The 24,156-nt window shown below is 38.1% G+C and overlaps 1 pseudogene across 1 annotated transcript; it reads left to right on the top strand.

Annotated features, from left to right (window-relative positions):
- The first annotated feature begins 17,561 nt into the window (after positions 1–17,561).
- On the top strand, positions 17,562–19,164 carry LOC149841388 (3-ketoacyl-CoA synthase 6 pseudogene; annotated as a pseudogene). The gene has a single exon (XR_016431440.1). The product of XR_016431440.1 is annotated as a 3-ketoacyl-CoA synthase 6 pseudogene (transcript).
- The last annotated feature ends 4,992 nt before the right edge of the window (positions 19,165–24,156 follow it).

Below are 24,156 nucleotides of genomic sequence, written 5' to 3'. Positions count from 1 at the left end.
CCCTGCTTGGCTAGCGGCTGCGCCAGGGACCCCGAGCACCGGCGACCCGCCGCCGACCTCTTCCTCCTCCCTGCTGTTCCTCCCTGTGGCTGCTGCCGGGAGGTGTTGTCTCCCCTTCGCCGGCGACTCGCAACCGGCGTCCTCAGCCGCCGACGACCGACGATCCTCCCTGCAACCACCTCTTTGCCTCCGCTCTGAGTTCCGGCGACCCAGTGGCCCCCGAGCTTCGCTCCAGGTCTCCCCCTCTCTGCTGTCGATTGCGCCGGCCGCCGGCCACCGGCGACCTCGCCAGCCGCCGGCCACCGGCGACCTCGCCAGCCGCCGCTCCCCGTGCTTTCCGGTAGGGGGGTCGACCCCCTGCGTTTCCGGCAGGGGTGGTCGACCCCCTGCCGGAAAGGCATGGGGGGTCGACCCCCTGCCGGAAACGCAGGGGGTCAACCCCCCCTGCCGTAAAGGCACGGCAGAGGGTCAACCCCCCATGCCGGAACTGCCTTTCCGGCAGGGGGTTTAACCCCCTTCCCTGCCGGAAAGGCAGGGGTTTAACCCCCTGCCGTGCTTTCAAACTAACAAATTGAAAACAAACTAACAAATTGAAAACAAATTGTTGTATTTGAAAATCATGTCGATAAAAGTAGAACTATTCTTAAATTTTTGTGGAAATCAAAATCCACTACTGAACTATGATAAATCAAGCTACTGATTTGCAATTTGTCAAACTGCTGTGAAAAGATTGAATCAAACTACTGGAAATTATAATAAATATGTTGTCATAAAATCAACTGCTAAAAAGAATGTCTAACTGCTGATATATATATAAAAAATTGACTATTTGGATTACAAACATCGGCTCAAAATAAAAATATAAGTTGCTGATGATTTGAATAAAAAAAATTAATACTTTTATGTTGTGCTAAAATCAGATCGTAATTATTAGAAACAATTACTGCTGTTGAAATAAAAAGAATAACAACGGTACTACAATTCAAGCTGCTGAAATTTGAAACGACTGTAGTTATGAAGAACCACACTGCTAAAATATAATAGACTATTTGAAACATTAGCATCTTCTAGTTAGATTTGGCTTAACATATATACTAATTTTCTTTTCTCTTCTTTCAATTAGTTAGAGTTGTTTTAATTTGTTTTAATTTTTTTAGTTAGTGTTTCATCTTGTTTTATGATTAGTTAGTTTGTTACTTAATTTGTTTTGTTTTTGTGCAGATTTTTCAACGGAACCAACTCGTGCTCGGCCACCTGTGGTAAGTAAATGACAAAAACAATGCAAATCGGGTAAATACCTGTGGTGAGTAAGTGATGCAAACGTATCACATGTTATTTAATTTATTGAATGCAGCACTTTATTGTTCACACACTCACTTAGTTGTTGATATCTAGGACTGCTTTGTTGGAGTTCGGAGATCATGCTGAGCATGATTTTAATGTAGAAATATGGAAGTGTTCTTATTTTTGGAGTACGGAGTCCATGCTAAGCATGATAGTAGTTAGTGAGATATTGAAGTGTGTTTGCTGCAGGTACATGTTTGCCATTTATTTGATATGAATGATTATGATGTATTGCAATGTTTGATGTAATTGTATCCATGCTTGCATGTAGTTACTTTCAATTTGATTTTGACTTCCATGTGAAATTTTATAATAAAAGCATGCTTCAAATGATTGTATCGTGTCATTAATAGTTTGCACATGAAAATATTAAGTTATCAATGCATGCATCAAAATTCTTGTTATTGTTTGACATAGTATATTGCATGATAAATTTGATATTTTCTTCATCGTAGCATTCTGATTGTTTTTTTCTTAATTCGTTAGGATACTATTCGTAACATCATACGACAGAATGACTGCAAACCGTGAATGGATGTACCGTAGGATAGTGGACAATGAGTTATCGCATGAATATATGGATGGTGTCGATAGTTTTATTGAATTTGCAACGGTGAGTGTCAGTACGGTAGATCCCATAGGTCGGATTAGGTGTCCCTGCAAGATTTGTAAGAATAATCGATTTGTAGAACCTCATGGCGTTAGACATCACCTATACAGGAAGGGTTTTGTGAGTGATTATCAGAACTGGAAGTTTCATGGAGAAGAATTTAGAAACGATTTTGATGCACGGGTGAATGTGGTGCACGATAATCCATATACGAATTTGATATTTGATGCTGCAGGAACAGAACTGGGTTCTGCTATGAGTTCTAGTGATGTAAGAACTGCCGTAGATGAAGAATCACCAAACGATGCAGCTAGTAGATTTTATGATTTACTTAAAGATGCTGATGAGCCACTTTGGAACGGTTGTGAGAGTCACACTATCTTGTTTGCAGTTCTTCAACTAATGAATTTGAAGTCCGAGTATAATTTGAGTCAATCATGTTTTGACCGTTTGTGCATGATTGTGAAGAGTATGTTGCCTAAAGATGAGAAATTGCCACAAAATTTCTATCGTGCGAAAGTTATGGTCAACGCTCTAGGTATGGGTTACAAAAAGATTGATGCTTGTCCAAATCACTGCATGTTGTATTTCAAGGAGCAGGAAAATGACATATCATGCCCGTCATGTGGGCATCCTCGGTTCAAGCCAAAGACAAGAGGCAATGGTAGCACGAGATCAAAGGAAGTTTCATACAAGTCGCTCCGCTACTTTCCTATCACTCCTAGATTGCAGCGATTGTATATGTCTTCAAAGACAGCTAAACACATGAGATGACATGCAAATAAAGTTCGACACGATGAAAACAAGATCACGCATCCTGTTGACGCTGAAGCTTGGAAGCACTTTGATCGTACTCATCAGAACTTCGCAATGGAAGTGCGAAATGTTAGACTCGGTCTATGTACAGATAGATTTAATCTATTTGGGGGTAGATCAACTCCATACTCATGCTGGCCAGTATTTGTAACTCCATACAACCTTCCACCAAGCTTGTGTATGAAACGTCCAAATCTTTTCTTGTCTCTGTTGATCCCTGGTCCGACCTCACCTGACCAAAATCTTGATGTATATCTAAGGCCATTGATTGATGAATTAAAAGTACTGTGGGATGACGGTGTTACCACGTATGATGCCCACAAAAAACAAAATTTCAACATGAAGGCCGCTGTTCTATGGACAATCAGTGACTTCCCTGCATATGGTATGTTATCTGGTTGGAGCACACATGAGAGGTTGGCTTGTCCGTACTGCATGGAGGATTCCAAAGCTTTAAGATTGAGGCATGGAAGGAAACCTTGCTGGTTTGATTGCCATCGTCGATTTCTACCCAGCGATCATCCGTTCCGACGTCAAAAGAATGCATTTACAGCAGGCACAACTGAAACGGAAGGTCCATCCTCAAGATTGTCTGGCATAGAGATTTTAAGAAGATTGCGATACTTTCCAGATGTATTAACAGATGCCCGCAGTCCTACACCCTTTCGTGGATTTGGGAAGGAACACAATTGGTCGAAAAAATCTATTTTTTGGGAACTACCGTATTGGCCGACCCTATTGATACGACATAATTTGGATGTGATGCATGTAGAGAAAAATGTGTTTGATAATGTGTTCAATACAATAATGAATATTAAAGGAAAAACGAAGGATAATCCGAAGGTCCGTATGGATTTAAAATTAATATGTAAAAGACCAGAATTGGAACTCAAAGAGTATAATGGCAAAGTACTGAAACCAAAGGCGAAGTACGTGCTCGGACCTGATCAAATAAAACATGTATGTCAATGGTTGAGACAACTGAGATTTCCAGATGGATATGTCTCTAACATTGCTCGGGCTGTGAAGATTGACGATAGACAGTTATATGGGTTGAAGAGCCATGATTGTCATATCTTTATGCAACGATTGATACCCCTAGCATTCCATGATATGTTAGACAAACCTATATGGGGGGTATTGTCTGAGTTGAGCGGATTTTTCAGAACATTGTGCGCATCAGAGGTCGTTGTATCAGATGTAAAGAATCTCGAGGACTCTGTCATCACCACTGTTTGTCTGTTAGAAAAGATATTTCTGCCAGCATTTTTCGATGTTATGGAACATTTGATCATACATCTGCCATATGAACTAAGGGTTGGTGGCCTTGTGCAATATCGATGGATGTACCCATTTGAAAGGTATATGTTTTTTTATATTTGTCTCTTTAATGACAGATATTTAAAATTTGAAATGTATATTCTTGTCAGATGCATGTTCGACCTAAAAAAAAAGGTTCGTAATAAAGCAAGAGTAGAAGACTCTATTTGTGAGGCGTACACTTTAGAAGAGATTTCAAATTTCTCATCTATGTACTTCGAACCTCATATTCCAACACGTTACACATGCCCGCCCCGTAACGATGATGGAGAACAAGTAACTGTAGCTGACAAGCTGTCCATATTTCAACCACTTGGGCATGCATTTGGTAGTTGCCGATCAAGGCTATTGACAGATCGAGAGCAAGATGCAGCACACATCTATATTCTTTTTAATTGCTCAGCGATCGACCCATACATCGAGTAAGTATATGTATATGCAACTCAATTATAAATCCTTTTATGTTCTATATGTGGATACATGACTCGGTAATATAAGTATTTGTGGTTTGCAGACGATTTGATCTGGAGTTGCGAAACGAAGTTTCACATCTCACTGATGCAGAAGTACAAAAAGAACGTGAAACTAAGTTTGTGGAGTGGTTGAAACAGTTGGTAAAGAAGCTAACTTAAATTTTGTACTTATAAACAACACTAAGTTACTTAATTGATCGTGATCACAATCATTGTTTATGTTTGTGCGTAGGTTCGCAATGGTGATGTTAAAGATCAAGGAATATGTGATTTAGAAAATGGTCCGACCAAAGTTGTGCAATGCTACAACGGGTATATCGTAAATGGTTATCGATTCCATACAAAAGACTACGGTATAAACAAATCAACGATAAATAGTGGCGTGTGTGTCAAGGGTAGCAGCTACGGTGAAAATGAACATGATTACTACAGTGTTATAGAGGAAATAATGGAGTTGACTTACTTAGGCATGAATAACAGGGTTACGGTATTCAAGTGTCATTGGTTTGATCCAACTGCAACAAGACTCGACAAAGCTTCAGGCATTGTGGAGGTGAATCATAAATCCAGGTTTGGAACATATGAACCATTCATATTAGCCTCGCAAGCTCAACAAGTTTATTATACTTCATATCCGAGTATAAAAAAGTCAGATAGAAATGAATGGTGGGCAGTTTGCAAGGTGAAATCCAAACTATACCCCGAGTATGATCAGTTACAGGAAGATGAGTTAGCTGAAGACAGTGATTACTATCAATCAGATGATGTCTGTGACTTCGCTTATGGTCACGATGTTGCGCATGATATGCATGTCATATCTCCATTGGCTGATGAAACATTCATAGAGGAATGTGATCCAAATGATGTACCAAGTGGATGGGCAAACAATGAAGAAGAAGAAGAAGAAGAAGAAGAAGAAGAAGAAAGTCAAACTAGTGACGAGAAAGAATTCTCAAGCTAGTGAGCAAAATCTTATACTACAAACCTCTATTTAAATGCATTGTAATACTTGATGTGAGTTGTATTGCAATACTTGGTGTGAATGATTAAAAATTTTATTTGAATGTATTGTAATACTTGATACGAATGATTCGAATGCATTGTAATACTTGATGTGAATGATTTCAATTATCTGAATGTATTATAATTTATACAATTAACGAATGATTTGAATTAGTGCAATACTTGATGTCAATGATTTGAATTATTTGAATGCATTGCAATGCTTGATGTGAATGACTTGAATGCATTGTAATACTTGATGTGAATTATTTGAATGTATTGTATGACATATGTTATTTGTTAGAATATGGTTTGTGGAGGTTATAGTGGTCGCTCATCCAGTAGTAGCCAGGCTCAACCTTCATCTTCACGGGCTCCTGTGATAGGTATATCATATAACTAATTAGATGCTTGATTAGTTCAAATGCACATTCTGAGAATTTCTAATGTATTTTTTTACAGATGATGTTGCGCCTGTACACGACCCACCTACACCAGTTGATCGCACAAGTCAACAGCCAACACAGGAAACAGGGTCTTCTCAGGCTGGCACAAGAAGACTCATTCGAATAGTGTATATCGATAATCGACCGTAAGTATTTTGTTTTCAATTATTGCATATCTTTTAAATATTTTATATTGATATTTACTGTGTAACAATTCATGTGCAGCACGAGGTTTGAGCCACAAGAAGTAGTACGGGAGATTAGGAATTCACTTCTTCAACATCTACCAGGACCAGTTGCTCAATGGAAAGAGTACCCAAAGGAGGTGTTAGACAGATTGTGGTCCTCATTCATGGTATACAGTTGTTCCTTATAGTTAATGTGTTTCATATTTAATTTATTTAAGCAATGTCTACTAACTTTCTGAAAATATTTGTAGGCTTCGAATCGCTTTGAGCACATATGAGCATGCTATATGAGCTACTAACTTAATGTGTTGCTTTGCCTGCCTTAAAGCACATATGAGCATGCTATATTCACATATTCAATTTTTTTACTGCCTTAGCACACATACGAGCATGATCGAATCACATATATAGTTTTTTGCCTGCCTTAAAGCACATCTGAGCATGGTAGAATCACATATAGAGTTTTTTTATATGCCTTAGAACACATATGAACATGCTATAATCACATATTCAATTTTTTGACTGCCTTAGCACACATATGAGCATGATAGAATCACATATATATATATATATATATATATATATAACTTTTTGTCTGCCTTAGAGCACATATGAGCATGATAGAATCAATATAAAGTTTTTTTGATTGCATTAGAACACATATGAGCATGCTATAATCACATATTCAGTTTTTTGACTGCCTAAGAACACATATGAGCATATTATAATCACATATTCTGTTTTTTGACTGCCTTAGCACACATATGAGCATGCTATAATAACATATAGAGTTTTTTAACTGCCTTAGAACACATATGAACATGTTATATATCATTTATGATAGAATCACATATAAAATTTTTGGCTTTGCCTGCCTTAGAGCACATATGAGCATGCTATATTCACATATTCAATTTTTTTACTGCCTTAGCACACATACGAGCATGATCGAATCACATATATAGTTTTTTGCCTGCCTTAAAGCACATCTGAGCATGGTAGAATCACATATAGAGTTTTTTTAGATGCCTTAGAACACATATGAACATGCTATAATCACATATTCAATTTTTTGACTGCCTTAGCACACATATGAGCATGATAGAATCACATATAGAGTTTTTTTATTGCCTTAGATCACACATGAGCACATGATAGAATCACATATAGTGTGTAATTTATTTTATTATATTTTGTTTATCAATACTGACTGTTCTTTTCTTGTGTAGGCTGCTATCGATAATCAGGGTAGTGGAGCTGAAGGGACAGATAAAGACAATGAACAAGAAGACGCACAAAATCTTGGCGATGATTAGAGGACTGTGTTGAAGAAGTTCTATTTTTTTTATTTTTCCTAATTGTAATTGTTGAATTGTAAATAATTAAACTTCTTAATTTTAAGGTGGAACGATTAATTATTATAAATACTTGTTATATGAATTTTTTTGTGTGGTTTGTTTTTTATTTACAGGAAATATAAATTGTACAAGAAATAGAAATTGTACAGTTCTCGGTAATTAATTTTTAAATAATTTTTTTTTATTTTTTTTCGTGTTTGCGACGGATTAGCGACGGATGATTCCGTCACTATTCATATTAATCTAGCGACGGCTTAGCGACGGAACCATCCGTCGCTATTCATATTAATCTAGCGACGGCATAGCGACGAAATTAAATCCGTCGCCAAGCCGTGGTCGCCGTTTAGTACCGGCGGATTGGCGACGGAATATAGCGCTCGTTATTCCGTCGCAATTAGCGACGGACCTGGCGACGGAATTATTCCGTCGCCAGTTAGCGTCGAAATATTCGCGACGTAAGCATACTGTCGCCGCGTTGTCGCTAATCCGTCGCTAACATGGTTAGCGACGGATTAGCGACGGAATGTGGTCGTCGCTAATCTACTGCTTTGTTGTAGTGTGCCCACAAAAAATAAAACTTTAATTTGAAGGTTGTTGATCTATGGACAATTAGTGACTTTCCTGTGTATGATATGTTATCTGGTTGGAGCACACATGGGAGGTTGGCATGTCCGTACTGTATGGAGGATACAAATTTTTTTAGATTGACGCATGGAAGGAAGCCGTGTTGGTTTGATTATCATCATCAATTTCTACTTAGCGACCATCCGTTCTGACGATAAAGGAATGTGTTTCGAGCATGCACAACTGAAATAGGTCTACCTACATGGTTGTTTGAAATAGAGATTTTAAGATGATTGTGATACTTTTTATATGGACTGACAAATGCCCGTAGTTCGACGATTCATCAGAAGTTGTAGTAACTAAGGTAAAGAATCTCGAGGATTCTATCATTACTACTATTTGTCAGCTAGAGAAGATATTTCTGCCAGCATTTTTTGATGCTATGGAACATGTGATCATACATTTGCCATATGAACTTAGGGTTGGTGATCCTATGCAATATCGATGGATGTACCCATTTGAAAGGTATATTTTTATTTATACTTTTCTCTCTAATGATATTAAAAAATTATTATATTAAGATATATATATTATTGACAAATGCATGTTGGACCTCAAAAAAAAAAGGTTCGAAATAAAACAAGAGTGGAGGGTTCAATTTGTGAGGCGTACACTTTAGAAGAGATTTCAAATTTCTCATCTATGTACTTTGAACCTTACATTCCAACACGTTACACTTGCCCACCTCGTAATGATGATAGATAACAAGTTATTGTGGCTGACAAACTGTCGCTATTTAAACCATTTGGGAATGCCTTTGGCAGTTGCCGGTCAAGACTCTTGAAAGATCGAGAGCAAGACGCAACACAAATCTATATCCTTTTTAATTACTCAGAGATCGATCCCTATATCGAGTAAATATACATAATATGTTATACTAAGTTCTCTACGTATATGGTTCGGTAATATAATTATTTATTAAGTACATACAATTTGATTTGGAGTTGCGAAGAAAACTTCTACATCTCACTAATTCAGAAGTACAGAAAGAACATGAAAATAAGTTTAGGGCATGGTTGAAAGAGTTGGTAAGGACAATGAGATGTATTCTTTCCATGTAAACAACAATATGTTACTTAATTGGTCATGTTTGCAATCATTGTTTATGCTTATAGGTCTGCCATGGTGATGTTAATGACCAAAGAATATGTGATTTACAAAATAGTCCGACCAAAGTTGTGCAATGTTACAACGGGTACATCGTAAATGGTTATTGATTCCATATAAAAGACTACAGTGTAAACAAGTCAACGATGAATAGTGGCGTGTGTGTCAAGGGTAACAGTTACGGTAAAAATGAACTTGACTACTACGGTGTTATTGAAGAAATAATGAAGTTGACTTACTTAGGCATAAATAATACAGTAACTTTATTCAAGTGTCATTGGTTTGATCCCACAGTAACAAGAGTCGACAAAGCCTTAGGCATTGTAGAGGTGAATCATAAATCAAGGTTTGGATCATATGAACCATTCATATTAGCCTCGCAAGCTCAACAAGTTTACTATACTTCATATCCGAATACAAGAAAGTCAGATAGAAATAAATGATGGGCAGTTTGCAAGGTAAAGTCTAAACTATATCCCGAGTATGATCAGTTACAGGAAGACAAGATTACTAAACATGATGATTACTATCAATCAGACGATATGTATGAATTCTCTTATGGTCACGATGTTACACATGATCTAAATGTCATATCTTCATTGTCCGATGACACACATATAAAAGAATGTGATTCAAATGATATACCAAGTGGATGGGTGCCCAATAAAGAAGAAGACGAAGATGAGGAGGAAGAAGAAGAATATGAAAGTCAAACAAGTGATGAGGAAGCATACTCGAGCTAGTGAATCACATCTTGTAATACATACCAAGTGATGAAGATTCATGCAGAACCTTTAAATTTTTACATTTCATGCATATGTCATGTCCATGCTAAGATCAAAAGTTATGGAACTGATCCAAATAATATTTTTATTTGTTAGAATATGGTTTGTGGAGGTCACAGTGGTCGAACACCCAGTGGTCGAGGACCAAGTGGAGGCCGTGAGACATCATTAGGTAGATGTCTTTGTGTTATATTTAAATATAAGAATTCATTATGTTTTTGCTTATATGTTAATATAAAAATTATTACTTGTTAATCGTCTTTATAAGATCCAAGCTCAGTGATAGCCAGTCTCAGCCTTCGTATTCACGTAATGCTTCAATAGGTATATCATTTAAATAAATGAATAATTGATTAGTTTATATGTGCATTGTGTGAATTTCTAACTCATTATTTTGTAGAGGATGTTTTGCCTGCACATGACCCACTCACACAAGCTACTCATATACATCATTCGACAACGCCAGATGCAGAGTCTTCTCAGTCTGACACACAATGACTCATTCAAATAGTGTATATCAATAGTCGACCGTAAGTATTACATTATCACTTATCGAATACTTATCTTATAAATAGTGTGTATCGATAGTCGATTGTTAATGTGTACCAATTCATGTGCAGCATGAGGTTCGAGTTACAAGAAGTAATACGAGAAATTAGGAAGTCACTACTTCAGCATATACTAGGATCGGTCGCTCAATGAAAAGAGTACTCAAAGGAGGTGTTGGAAAGATTATGGTCTTCATTCATGGTATACAATCGTTTATCATAGCTCATATGTTTCATATTTAATTTTTTGTTATAGTCATGTGCACTAACTTTCTAAAATTATTTGTAGGCTTCGAATCGCTTCACGACTGTGAAAAAGAAGCATGACGATTTGCTAACATGCTGCATAATATGAAGACTGCAACAATAAAAGCAGCTGGTGGGATAGATGATCCACTGCAGTGGAAGGGCCATAGCCCTTCTACTATCATGATAGATTATTGGGATGCAATGTGCGACAAGTGGGTGAGCCATGAATTTTGAAACCGCTCAACAAAGGCTGCACAAAACCGAGCGAAGATGCCTGATGCCCATCTACACACAAGTGGTTTTAAGACTTTTGGGAGCCACCAGAAGAAAATGATAACTCATCAATATATATATATATATATATTCAAATTTATAAGTATTTGAGTATACTTTCTAATTTATTTTTTTATTATTTAACCTTATAGAAAACTGCAAAAATGAGACATTGTGCCTTACAAGGATGTGTTTATTGAAACACATAAACGTAAGAGCACGAGAGAGTTCGTATCAGAGAAGGTGAGAGCGACAACAATATGCATTTATTGTATTAATAAATATTGTAATATACAAGTTACCATGAATTATATTATCATAAATATTATAATTCTTAATTATCAATTCATACTGTAATAATTACTTTGTAGGAGTCATACAAGCAATAGATGGTAGAGCAATACATCGATGACTCCACTCAGCATTCGTCTTTTGATCCTGCAACATGAGTGACTGCAACCGATGAACCCAAAAAGGGTCGTGTGTTCGAGTTTGTGAGTAATATGAATAACACACCAGTCGTTGCGTCCTCCAGCCAGGGCTCTCAGAGTTCTCCCGCCAGCATTAACTTTCAGCGTCCGATTGACCCTGCTAATTCTTGAATAGTGTCTGCCAGCTTGTTAAGGATACAGTGTATGACTTTTTACATGAAGCCATTTCCGACGTTGTCCGTAATGCATTGTGCAACTTTTTTCGGAATAGATTCAACTTGAGCTCTGGTGCTCGTCAGGTATGAATGATTAAAACACTATGAATTTTTATTGCTAGCATTAGAACACATGTATGCATGATTGTATCACTATAAAAAAATTTTGATTGCCTTAACACACATATATGCATGATTGAATTACTATGAATTTTTATTGCTAGCATTAGAACATATGTATGCATGATTTCATCATTATGAAAGTTTTTTTACTCCCTTATAACACATATATGCATGATTGAATCACTATGAAAGTTTTTTTGATAACCTTAGAGCACATATATGCATGCTTGAATCACTATGACATTCTTTTGACAACCTTAGAACACATAGCTGCATGATTGAACCCCTATGAATTTTTTTGGTCAGCCTTTATTAGAACAAATATATAAATGCTTGAATCAGTATGAATTTTTTTTGACTACCTTATAACACATATATGCGGAAGTTTTTTGACAACCTTAGAACACATATAAGCATAATTTTATCACTATGATTTTTTTTTTACAACCTCTGAATTTTGTTAATGTCCTTCATTTTATTACTAGTCTATGTATCATTCAACTATGTTACTTTGATTGTCTTAGATTAGGTGTATTGCATATAATTTATTTTATTATATTTTGTTTATCAATACTAACATTTTGGTTCTCTTGTAGGATGCTAGAGATGATCAACGTAGAGGAGCTGATGGAGGCATGGATGGAGGGGCAGATCAAGACAATGAAGAGGACGATGATTCGAATCTTGGCGAGGATTAACTTCATCTGTTGAATTTGTTTCAAACGAAACTCTTTGTATATGTTCACTTGTAACAAATTAGAACTTGGTGAGGATTATACTGGGTTGTTAATTTTGTTTCACTTATAACTTGTATTAAATTTGCTTTACCTACTTTGCATTTGTATTTTTTATGTGTACTTTGTTTTTTATACATAAGATATATAAATTGTATAACGAGAAATTTTTTCTTGATATTTATATTTCAAACATTTTTTTTTAAAATTTTTGCGATGGATAATATCCGTCACTAATTAGTATCAGCCTTCAATTTAGCGTCAGATTAGGGATGAATGTTTATCCATCGCAAAACTGAATCGGCTGATGTTTTGCGACGGATTGTAATCTGTCACAAATTCGTCGCTACAATAGCGACGAAAATAACGACGCATGTGTATCTGTCGCAAAACCAAATCTCTGCGGATTAGCGATAGCCTCACGACGGATCATGACATTCGCTTATCCATCGCAAATTAGCGATGGAAGTAACAACATATATGTTCTATCGCTAATTAGCGACTAGGAAATTGCGATGAAAGTTATCCGTCGCTAAACTATTTAGCGATGAATTTGCGACGGATTACGTCTGTTGCTAATACGCAGATTTCTTGTAGTGTATCAGAGAAACCTTAATCAAACCAGACCCAGACCATACCCAGTAAAATAATATTTTTTATCATTTAAAAAAATATGGGTCTTAATCGAAACTTGGGACGAGCTCAAGTTTGGTATAAAATTTCACAAACTATACTCAGGTCTATGTATTAGTCAGATCTTTGGGTTCGGACCCAGGTCTTAATCAGGTCTTCTTATTTGTCACCATATCCAGACCCTATAGGGTTTGGTTCAGGTCGTGCCGACCCGTTGACACCCCTACCTGCATCAATGGTAAAACACCCATGGTGGTCCCGTTTGGAATCTCGGTGCTAGGATGAGCATTTATGCATTTGGGATGGTAAGTGAGACCCTTTTCCTTTGTATTCATACTAAAAGATGAATTTGGCGCAAAGCAGCTGCCACTTTCTCAAATGCATAACTCCATAAACACCCATCCCAAGCTACTGATCCCATTTGTATTCACTTTATCATACACTTTAGAAAGTGAATCTCATTTGCTTTTTTGCAAAAGCAACACTCTCATGAGAAAGTGAATCTCATTTGTGTGAGAAATCTAATCTCAAGAGACCCGATGCGATTAGAGTTCTCACGAGATTTAGAGAGTGAATCTCATTTGCACAGCACCCCACAAGCAACCAAACTTAACCAATTGGCAGTTACCTGTCACTAATATTTCACAAGGAGAGAGAGAGAGAGACCTTTTAACCCACAAAATTTTCTCGCCGCCCTCTGCAATAAACAGGCCAGTGGATCCAATTAGATTAGGGGACCAACTCTTTAAAATCACAGGGACACTCTATTTTGTCGGCGAGCTTAATTATGTGGACACGATCGGACATGCTGTGACATGATGACAGACACTGATGTGGCCATTGTTTCAATATACATTAATCATTTCTTAAGGATTTTAACTTTTCCCTAAAAATAAATTTTTTTACATATTAAAACATCAAAACTAAAAAATTCTATGTTCTCGTGTCCTATTTTTCAAAAAAAAAAAATTTGCAACTCCGAACTCGTGTCACGTGTCCGGTAATACACCTTATTTTTTTCGACGAAGAAAGCTGTTTATTAGCAGGAAAAAAAAATATTTACAAAATTACATGGGGGGGGGGGGGGGGAACCCAATCAAGATTCATATTCGACCATTGTATCGGCAGAATTTCGATAGGCTGCAGGGACGATTCAGTTATTTTTTTTTTTGTTTTGAAAGGCAAGATGAAGTTAGGCAGACCCCTACCAGTTATAAAACTGTACCATTGGGTTTTGAACCTGAAACAGGGTGACGTGCACTAGTTGCTCCTACCAGACAAGGGGAGCCGGCTCCCCTTTGGTAGATTCAGTTAATTTTTAGTAAATGTAAAAAAATAACAAACTATTTTTTTTAAATATTATTTTTAAATTATTTTATTGGTTTTAACACGCATCACGTAATAATTTTTTGTTATTTTTTGGGCCGATACATAACGATTAAGTTGAGTATCGGTATTTGACTGATATAACTGAATCGGCGGCCCAACGATTCAGGGCAGATACCGATACTAACAACATTGATCTACCCTTTACCTTGCAAGAAATCCCCAAAGCCATCCATCATCGTTTGATAAACACCTTGGCCCCAATATCAACGGCAGCTAAGGCACTCCTATCAGTTAGGCCCCACATGAAGGGGCCGGGGGAGGACCATGGTGGATAGTGACAAAAGTTTAAAACGGCAAAATCTCTGCAGGAAAAAAGCTGGGGAAATTTTGAAATTTTTCATAAAACTTGCATTTTTTCTGCATAGTTTTGGGAATAAAAAATAAATTAAAAAATAAAAAAATTAAATTTTATAAGAAAATATAAATAAATCACATTTAAAAATAAAAATCTCGGGGGTTTTCAAAATAAATATCTTTTAAAAATATAAATATTGCGATATTTGTCACGGTTCAAAAATCTCGGAAGAAATTGCTGTTTTAAGCTTTCAGTCTATTTGTCACGATATATCAGCCAGATTTTTTGTTACATAGCCATCCATGCTGTAATAAAAATTTTCAGAACGGGGTTTGGTTAACGTCTCTCTTGCTTCCACGTGGTCGGCCTAAGGTAGTTGGGCGTTGATGCACAGGGGATTGACTTAGGGCTGACGTGGAAGTGATTAGCGAATAGGAATCTGCCACGTATGAAGCCTGGTGGAAGGAGTTTGGTGCACCCGTTTGTGTCTGCATTTATTGGTGGTCCAGGATGGAACCCCCCCCCCCCCCCATGGGTGAACCTGGGCTCGGACCCGGCCAGCCGCCTGGTTTCAGTTTGATCCCCAGCCAGTATGGAAAGCTAAAACTGACCGAACGTTTTACTAATTTTTTTTTTCCAAGTTGAAATAATTAGTTGTATCCTCTTCCTATCACGAATATAATAAAAGTGGTAGGATCACAAGGAAATCATGATTAAGTTAAATTTTTTAAAGATTTTCTTTTTTCCTTTTCTATTTTCCTTATAATTTCTTTTGTGGTCTATTACTGGTAGCATAGGTTAGAATCACGCAAGAGGAAACATGTGAAAGGTGTCACAAAGACACGGGTCCGACCCGATAGTCGATGTGGCTTCGATTCATAAATTTTGTTTTTTTTTTTTTTGAAAATTAGAATGCGATAGCACGGGACTTTTTCATTATTTGGTCGATAAAAGCCACATTTTGATGTTTTATTTAAAAATATTTTTTATTGAAATGATGTTTAAAAATATTAAAAGTATGGGTGCATGTTGATGTTCATGATAACATGTACGTCCAAACATGTCATCAGGCAATCATGGCTAAAATGGCGTGTCCGTGTGACATAGATCTGGTGAAGAAAAAAGTAACACTGTAGAGGAAGACCAATTGTTCCTTTGTTCTTTAGCATTGTGTCACAATAGGGAGTTAAAGAACAATATTAATTCTATCATATAGTATAGTGTCAAGCTTGAGCTTCATGTTCAACTCTTGCAGGTGCGTTCAACAGTACTTATTAAAAAAATAAATTTTGGGTCAAGTTGTTTACATCGTAAATGTTTGACATGTCATCAACCATTAATTTTTAAAGTTCTTGAAAAAACTTGTTCACCTAAACAAATTGTGTAAATTATGACAACAGGTCGTCAACCACAAAATATGAAAAAAAAAATTAAAAACTAATGGTCCTACTGGTCAACAATGACATTGAACAATATTTTAAACAATACTGCATTATTATTATTATTACTACGATTATTATTATTATAATAGTTTTAAATGCATTATTGTTTCCATCACACCATGGATAAAACATACACCGATCGACTCTGCTGTTCCAAAGGTACTACAAGTTCCCAAAAGCCAACTCACTTATAACGAGGCCTTGCTACCAAAAACGGCCAATGAAAAGGGGGAGTCTTTCCCACAAGGGCTGAAGTGCACGCCCCTGCACGGGAAAGATGTTGAAGCACATTCCCTATTTCATATGAAAACAAGATTGCACCGCCCCCCCTTCTCCTTGGGAACTACTTTTCCCCAAGGGTGACAAACTCACTGTCATGTTGAGACACGTGGCAAACGCACCATAAAAAGATGCATATCCACTTTCCCACCATATTTCACTGTCTTTCATATGTTACCACAAACACTTGGGGCAAAAGATGTAAGAAAATTGTTGCAAAATGAAAAAAATCATAAGGATTTTTTTACCCTTCCAAACAAGAGAGACTTTTTGGCTGAAAGAGTTTTTTTATAAAAAATACACTTTTTGATAAAAAAACATTCATCTAGAAGAATCTTTCCCACCAAGAAAAAATTTATTTTTACACTCGCCGTCACCACCACCACCACCATCCATCTCACCACCACCCACCACCATCACCACCGCCCTCCTCTTCCTCTCTCATTTTTTTTACATTTTCTCACTCTATTTTTCTCATACTAAACTTTCTTTTGAAAAACTTTCATAACCAAAATTTTCTCTCTTCTAAACGTGCCCCCAAAGCAAACTCAAAACACAGGAATTAAAAGGTAACACAAAAGGCAAACCAGAAAGAGAAAAGGTCTCAAAAGAAAAAGAAAAGAAAAGAAAAGAAAGGGCGACTGTGGAATAGTTATTATACTCATCGCCCGTTCACATCCAAATATTTAATTTCCTAGATTACCCTATGACACCAAAAAGTGTCTACTTGAAAAAATTGCAGCTAATCCATTACCCTCTGATCAACCAAGTCAGGCTGCCTACATTTATATCACCCCATCTGCTCTCATTCAATGCTCCCAACGACACCCTTTAAATTCTCCTCCTCTGCACCATCTCCTCAACAACCTCTAAACCCCAACCTCCCTATTCTGATCTCCCCTTCCATTCAGTACTACTAATCACACTCTTTTCCCACAACCAAACATGCCTCCCATTTTGCCAGACTTCTCTTCCTCTGTCAAACTCAAGTATGTCAAGCTTGGTTATCAGTACCTTGTCAACCACATCCTCACCTTCCTCCTCCTCCCCACCATGGCTGCCATACTTTTGGAAGTTGTTCGTCGACCCAACGAGATCCTTGCCCTCTGGCAGTCGCTCCACTTCGACATGGCCCAGATCCTCGTGTCTTCTCTCTTCATCGTCTTCGTCGCGACCGTCTACTTCATGTCACGCCCGGGACAGATCTTCCTGGTGGACTACGCCTGCTTCAAGCCCCCGGTCACCTGCAGGGTGCCGTTTTCCACCTTCATGGAGCACTCCACCCTGTTAAACCACTTTGACAGGAAGAGTGTTGATTTTCAGATGAGGATACTTGAGAGGTCTGGCCTTGGGGAGGACACCTGTCTTCCCCCGGCGCTTCACTACATTCCTCCTAATCCCAGCATGGAGGACGCTAGGGCGGAGGCTGAGCTTGTCATCTTCTCTTCCATGGATGATCTTTTTCGAAGGACGGGCATCAAGCCTAAGAATGTCGATATCCTCATCGTAAATTGTAGCCTTTTTTCACCCACGCCATCCCTCTCGGCAATGATAATCAACAAGTACAAGATGAGGAGCAACATCCGCAGCTTCAACCTTTCTGGGATGGGGTGCAGCGCCGGGTTGATATCCGTGGACCTAGCCAGAGATATGCTTCAAGTGCACCCCAATTCCTATGCCGTTGTTGTTAGCACAGAGATCATCACTCCCAATTGGTACGCTGGAAACCAGCGATCCATGCTCCTCCCTAATTGCCTATTCCGTATGGGAGGTGCGGCGATCCTCCTAACAAATCGCCGGAGGGAGCGAAGCCGGGCAAAGTACCGGCTAGTCCATGTGGTCCGGACGCACAAGGGTGCCGATGACAAGGCCTACAAGTGTGTGTATGAGGAAGAAGACGGTGCTGGCAATGTGGGGATCTCACTGTCAAAGGATCTCATGGCAATAGCTGGAGAAGCTCTCAAGTCGAACATCACGACCATCGGCCCGCTAGTCCTTCCGGCATCTGAGCAGTTGCTCTTCTTGTTCACCCTGATCGGCAGGAAGGTCTTCAACCCTAAGTGGAAGCCCTACATTCCAGACTTCAAGCAGGCCTTCGAGCACTTCTGCATCCACGCCGGCGGCCGGGCCGTCATCGACGAGCTCGAGAAGAACCTGCAACTATCAACCGAGCACGTCGAGGCTTCAAGGATGACCCTCCACCGGTTCGGAAACACATCCTCTTCCTCGCTCTGGTACGAGTTGAACTACATTGAATCCAAGGGGAGGATAAAGAAGGGAGATCGCGTTTGGCAGATCGCGTTCGGAAGCGGGTTCAAGTGTAACAGTGCAGTATGGAAGTGCAACCGGACCATCAAGGTTCCGGTGGACGGTCCATGGTCCGATTGCATTCACAAATACCCGGTTCACATCCCAGACGTGGTCAAGCTCTAGACAACAGAATCTGGATAACCACACCCACTTATACAAAGAAACAAAAACTATTGCTATTCAAGACCACTGCCCCACACAATCTTTCTTTTATTTTTTCTTTGGCTTCCTTTTCTTTATTTCTTGTGGTGGAAACTGGAAAGTAGTCCTCCTCACTACCAACCCTCCTTTCTTTCTTGTTGTATTCTTAATCATTGCTTAATTGTTTTGTATTGCAGAGATTGGAGGTTGTATGTACGAGGGTGTTGTTGTTGCTATTGTATAGGAATTAAGGATGTTCACAAGTGGAACTGTGGAGGTAAGGGAAAGTTGATGGTAATAAGAGCAAGAGTCACATTCTCTTGCTTTATGATTCAGCAAGAGATGTTGTAGTGTTTATTTTTGGATTGTGTAGGCAAATGTATAAGTGGTAGTTGGCTGCTGAGAAGGCAGCCTGTTTCAAAATTTAAAACTTCCAATCGTAGAGAAAACTCGACAACCAAGCTTTTATGCCTTTTATGTGAAGCGATGTGATGCCGATTTTCTGTTACTGTTTGACAGATGTTGACTCTCTTTCTCTTTTTAATATATATATATATATATATATATAAAAGAGATTTCAAACGATTGAAAAAGGATTTATTGAGTAGGGGATAAAGGCAATGGATGAAACAACCAACCAACGCACAAGGCACGAAGTAGGTTATATGCCCCCTTCGTGTGTGTTCTCGAGTCTGAATGAGTGCCATGTATGTAAGCATGTGGGGCTCATTTCCCCATGCAACATCACTTAGCATCGGAGTCTATTGCGTTTGCAAAGACTTGAGTACTCTTTCCTGCCATTAGCGCCATAAAACAACGTTTCGAATAAAGGACAAAAATGTCCTCCCACCAGAAAGGGTTAAAGTCATCATTATTTTCACCCTAAGGAGTAAACTCCTCTGCTTTAATAGGAGCTCCTCATAATATGTCACCCTAAACGTTTTGGATCACCCTTTGGCGATGCACCATCTACTGTAACAAGAGCTTTGATTGACGACGCACCCTTTGTCGTTGTCTGTTGCCGCTGGAGCACCCTTTGTTGATGTCTGCTGTAGTCGGAGCACCTTTTGTTGTCGTCTGTTGCCGTCAGAGCACTCTTTGTTGTCGACATTGTCTATTATCATCGGAGCACCCTTTGTCGTCGTTTGTTCGTAAGAAATAGTTAAACTACCAGAAAAATCAGCATTCTGTCTATTGTTCATCATGATACGAGGGTGCAAACGTCGAACTGAGTAGACATAGAATAATAATTTACAACAGAGATAATGATGACAACGTCAAACTGAGTAGAGTGACGATTTATAATATAAATCAGATAAAAAAGTAGTAATTTATAGTAGAAATCAGATAAGAGAGTAACAATTTACAGTAAAAATCAAATCAGAGAGTAACAATTTACAATACAAAACAGATAAGAGAGTAGCGATTTACGATAAAAATCAAATCCGAGAGTAGCGATTTACAATAAAAATCAGATAAGAGATTAGCGATTTACAGTAGCAATCAAATCAGAAAGTAACAATTTACAGTAAAAATCAGATCAGAGAGTAGCAATTTATAATAGAAATCAAATCAGAGAGTAGCGATTTATAATAGAAATCAGATCGGAGAGTAGCGATTTATAGTAGAAATTAGATAAGAGAGTAGTGGTTTACAGTAAAAATCAGATCAAAGACTAGCGATTTACAATAGAAATCAAATCAGAGAGTAGCGATTTACAGTGAAAATCAAACGAGAGAGTAGCGATTTACAATAGAAATCAGATCAGAAAGTAGCGACATTATTTATAGGAACCATATTTAGTCATAACGCCATTAAGTCGCAACGAGGTGAAAACACAATTCCCCCCCCTTTTTTTTTTTGTTTGTTCAGAACTTGTGCATGTCAGATCTACAACTGCAAGGACATCATCCTTAAGGTTGTAAGGTTAAATTCTGTAGATACATCTTGCACCCATGATTTTATATATATATATATATATATGCACTTAATGGGTTTTCCTAGTTTTTTTGTTAATACTGACCATACAGTATATACATATGTGCTTAATGGTTTTTTCAGGTATTTTTTGTTTTTTTTTTAAATTCTGACCATACAGTTGTAAACTATGTACTTAGTTTTATAGGGATTAACCCTTTAAGTATTGGATTATGACACATGGGTTTTTATAAAGTTCAAAAAAAATCAATGGTCCAAAATCTTTGTAAAATTTTAAGACTCCAAATATCTTTTTTTATCAAAAACACATGATCAAAGTGTGGATTCTTCATAAATTGACTATGCTCAATATATTTGTGGGGTCAGAAGTGCGAAAAACACCAAAAGAATAGAAAAACCCATCAAGCAGCACCTATGCTCTACTCTCTCTCTCTCTCTCTCTCTCTCTCTAGAGAGAGAGAGAGAGAGAGAGAGAGAGGTAGGTGCTTAATGAAATATGATTAATGATATGTGTTTAATTAATGGGGTTTTCAGTTTTTTTTTCACCGTACAGATGTAATCTATATACTTGATTTTATAGGGATCGGCTCTTGTAGTGTTCCATTCTAACACATGTCTGGGTTTTTATAAGGTTCAAATAATCAACGGTCTAAAATTTTTGAGGCTCCAAATATCATTTTTTTAATAAAAAGTGCATGATCCATGTGTGGATTTCTCGTAAATCGAACATGCCTAGCACATTTATGGTGTTGTAACTGCAAAACAAAAAAAACACCCTTAAAGCATAAAAACCCATTAAGCACGTATCATTAAACATATTTCATTAAGCACCTACCCAATTCTCTATATGTATATAGGGAAACAGGAATATTTTTATCAACCAAATATGTTTTCTGGTATGAATCAAGATTTTCATAGTTTTTTTGCAAATCTAACGATATATGCAGATCTATTCTACGTGGTCCATTTGCTAGGAATCAACTGATGGATCATCACAATCGGATCAAGAAATGCAATGTTTTATGCTTAAATATTTCTGAAAATTATAAGTGGCTGATTTTTAACCCTTAAAAGATCATTTTTATACATCGTAATTAGAGTCTATTTCTATAAAACCAAGTGTCTAGATAACATCCCATGAAATATTAAAAAAAAAAACCTATAAAAATCTTGGTTCATACCAATAAACATATTTGGTTTGTAAACAAATTTCAATGGAAAACCCATTAAGCACATATCATTAACCGTATTTCACCAAGTAGCTACGCTTTTCTGCCAATAAACACACACATATATATATATATATAGTAGCTGCCTACTACTCACTTGGCAAGATATAGCCATGGACGCACGTTGAACGTCCATCGTGTGTGCTGGGCGTTAAACTGGCCTTTAGTGGCACTTCAAAAGCACTACTAAACTCCTTTAGTGGCGCTTCAAAAGCACCGGTAAAAGTGTTTTTTTAATCATGCAAGACACTCACACGTCCACTTCTGTCCAGCTGAAAAGTGGGTAGGCAGCTACTACTTTCACAAACACACACACACACACACACACACACATATATATATATATATATATATATATATATATATATATATATATATATATATAGAGAGAGAGAGAGAGAGAGAGAGAGAGAGAGAGAGAGAGAGAGAGAGAGGGTTTTCCTTTGAACTGCTTGAATGTGCGGTGTAACACGGCGCATCTTTCTTTTCGAGAAAAAGAGAAGTAGCGATGATTTTGAACTGCTGCTAATTCTCTCTGGTGGTAAAAAAATGTAGACGCAGCGTCGCCGTTTATCTTCAAACACTTTACCTGTAGGCATTTGAGTTACTATCACGGTATTTGAGAGAACCAGGATGGAGGCAGCATTGTCTGCTGGGGAGTCTGAATGCGGTCAACCACCACCGTGGAGAGTAGGTGGTGTTCACTCGACAGGAGTAATTTTGGAGATTGCTTCCCCATGAACGTTATCCCAAATACCCAACGAAGTTTCATGGGCAAAGGTTGTGGAAAAAGGGAATAGGGCCATCAGGGAAGAGTCGGACAAGATTTGCTCTGAGCAAGTCCTATCTCTACCGCAAGTGATAATCCCTGCTAATCGATATGCTCAAGGCATTCACCATGTCGAGGGAGATGCTTTAATTCTCAAGGAAAATGATTGAGATCCCGCTTGACTTCACCCCAGTGACAAAGATCAACATAGTCATCGAGAAAGTCAGAACAATGCAACAAGAGGTGGTCTATGAGCGAAGCATTCAGTTTTATGGTCGTTAAGGTTTGATCGCCCACATATCCAATTGTTGCATATTCAAAGCTGCAGAACCGATAGCAGAGAACAAGAAGGATACATAGGGATGGAGCCAGGTAAGGATTTCAAAGAAACCAAGCAAGTAGATAGATTTGAGAGCTTGGGAATGGAAGTGGAGGAAGGGTCAGCCTGGATAGAAGTAGAAGGGAAGGAGAAAATTAAAGAAAGAGGCTCCAAGCAGCACAGTCAAGCCAGACAATAAGATATTATGGTGAAGGAAAATTCTCGGGCTGCTGTGATTGAGGGGAAGAGCAAATGGAAGAGTGCTGAATCGACCGTGTATAGAGGCAAGTAAGAACCTTCAATGGCGGAATGAGTACTGAGCCGAGTTCAACAAAGGTTGACAGACAGGAATCTTCAGGATACAACATGATCAAAGGGAGCAAAGGCCTCGTAAAGAGACACGTGGATGCTATCTAAGGTGGTAGAAGCTCCTTTGGAAGAAAGGAGCGATCTCAAGATGTATGATCCTAGCATGAGTGAGGGTGAAGTCATGTCAGGTACAGAGGCACCGTTAGGTGAGGAGACAAACAATCATCTATATCAAACCGAGGCATCATTGAGTAAACCAAAGAGAAGCAGAGCTTTGGTTGTTGTCCCGATGGGATTAGTTCCATCCCAACATGGGAAACAAGGTTAAGAGTGGGGTGTGTGTTCCAACAGATGAAGAATCTCCTTTAGTTCCCTCAAGCTTCTTGAATATTCTTAAGTGTAATAAAAGCAAAATGGCCAGGATCCAAATTCTGGTAGAAAGATAAAGATAATAGGC

The sequence above is a fragment of the Nuphar pumila genome, chromosome 4, assembly GCF_984573655.1.
Source record: "Nuphar pumila chromosome 4, dmNupPumi1.hap1.1, whole genome shotgun sequence".
Classification (NCBI taxonomy): domain Eukaryota; kingdom Viridiplantae; phylum Streptophyta; class Magnoliopsida; order Nymphaeales; family Nymphaeaceae; genus Nuphar; species Nuphar pumila.
This window is presented reverse-complemented; position numbering and strand designations above follow the sequence as displayed.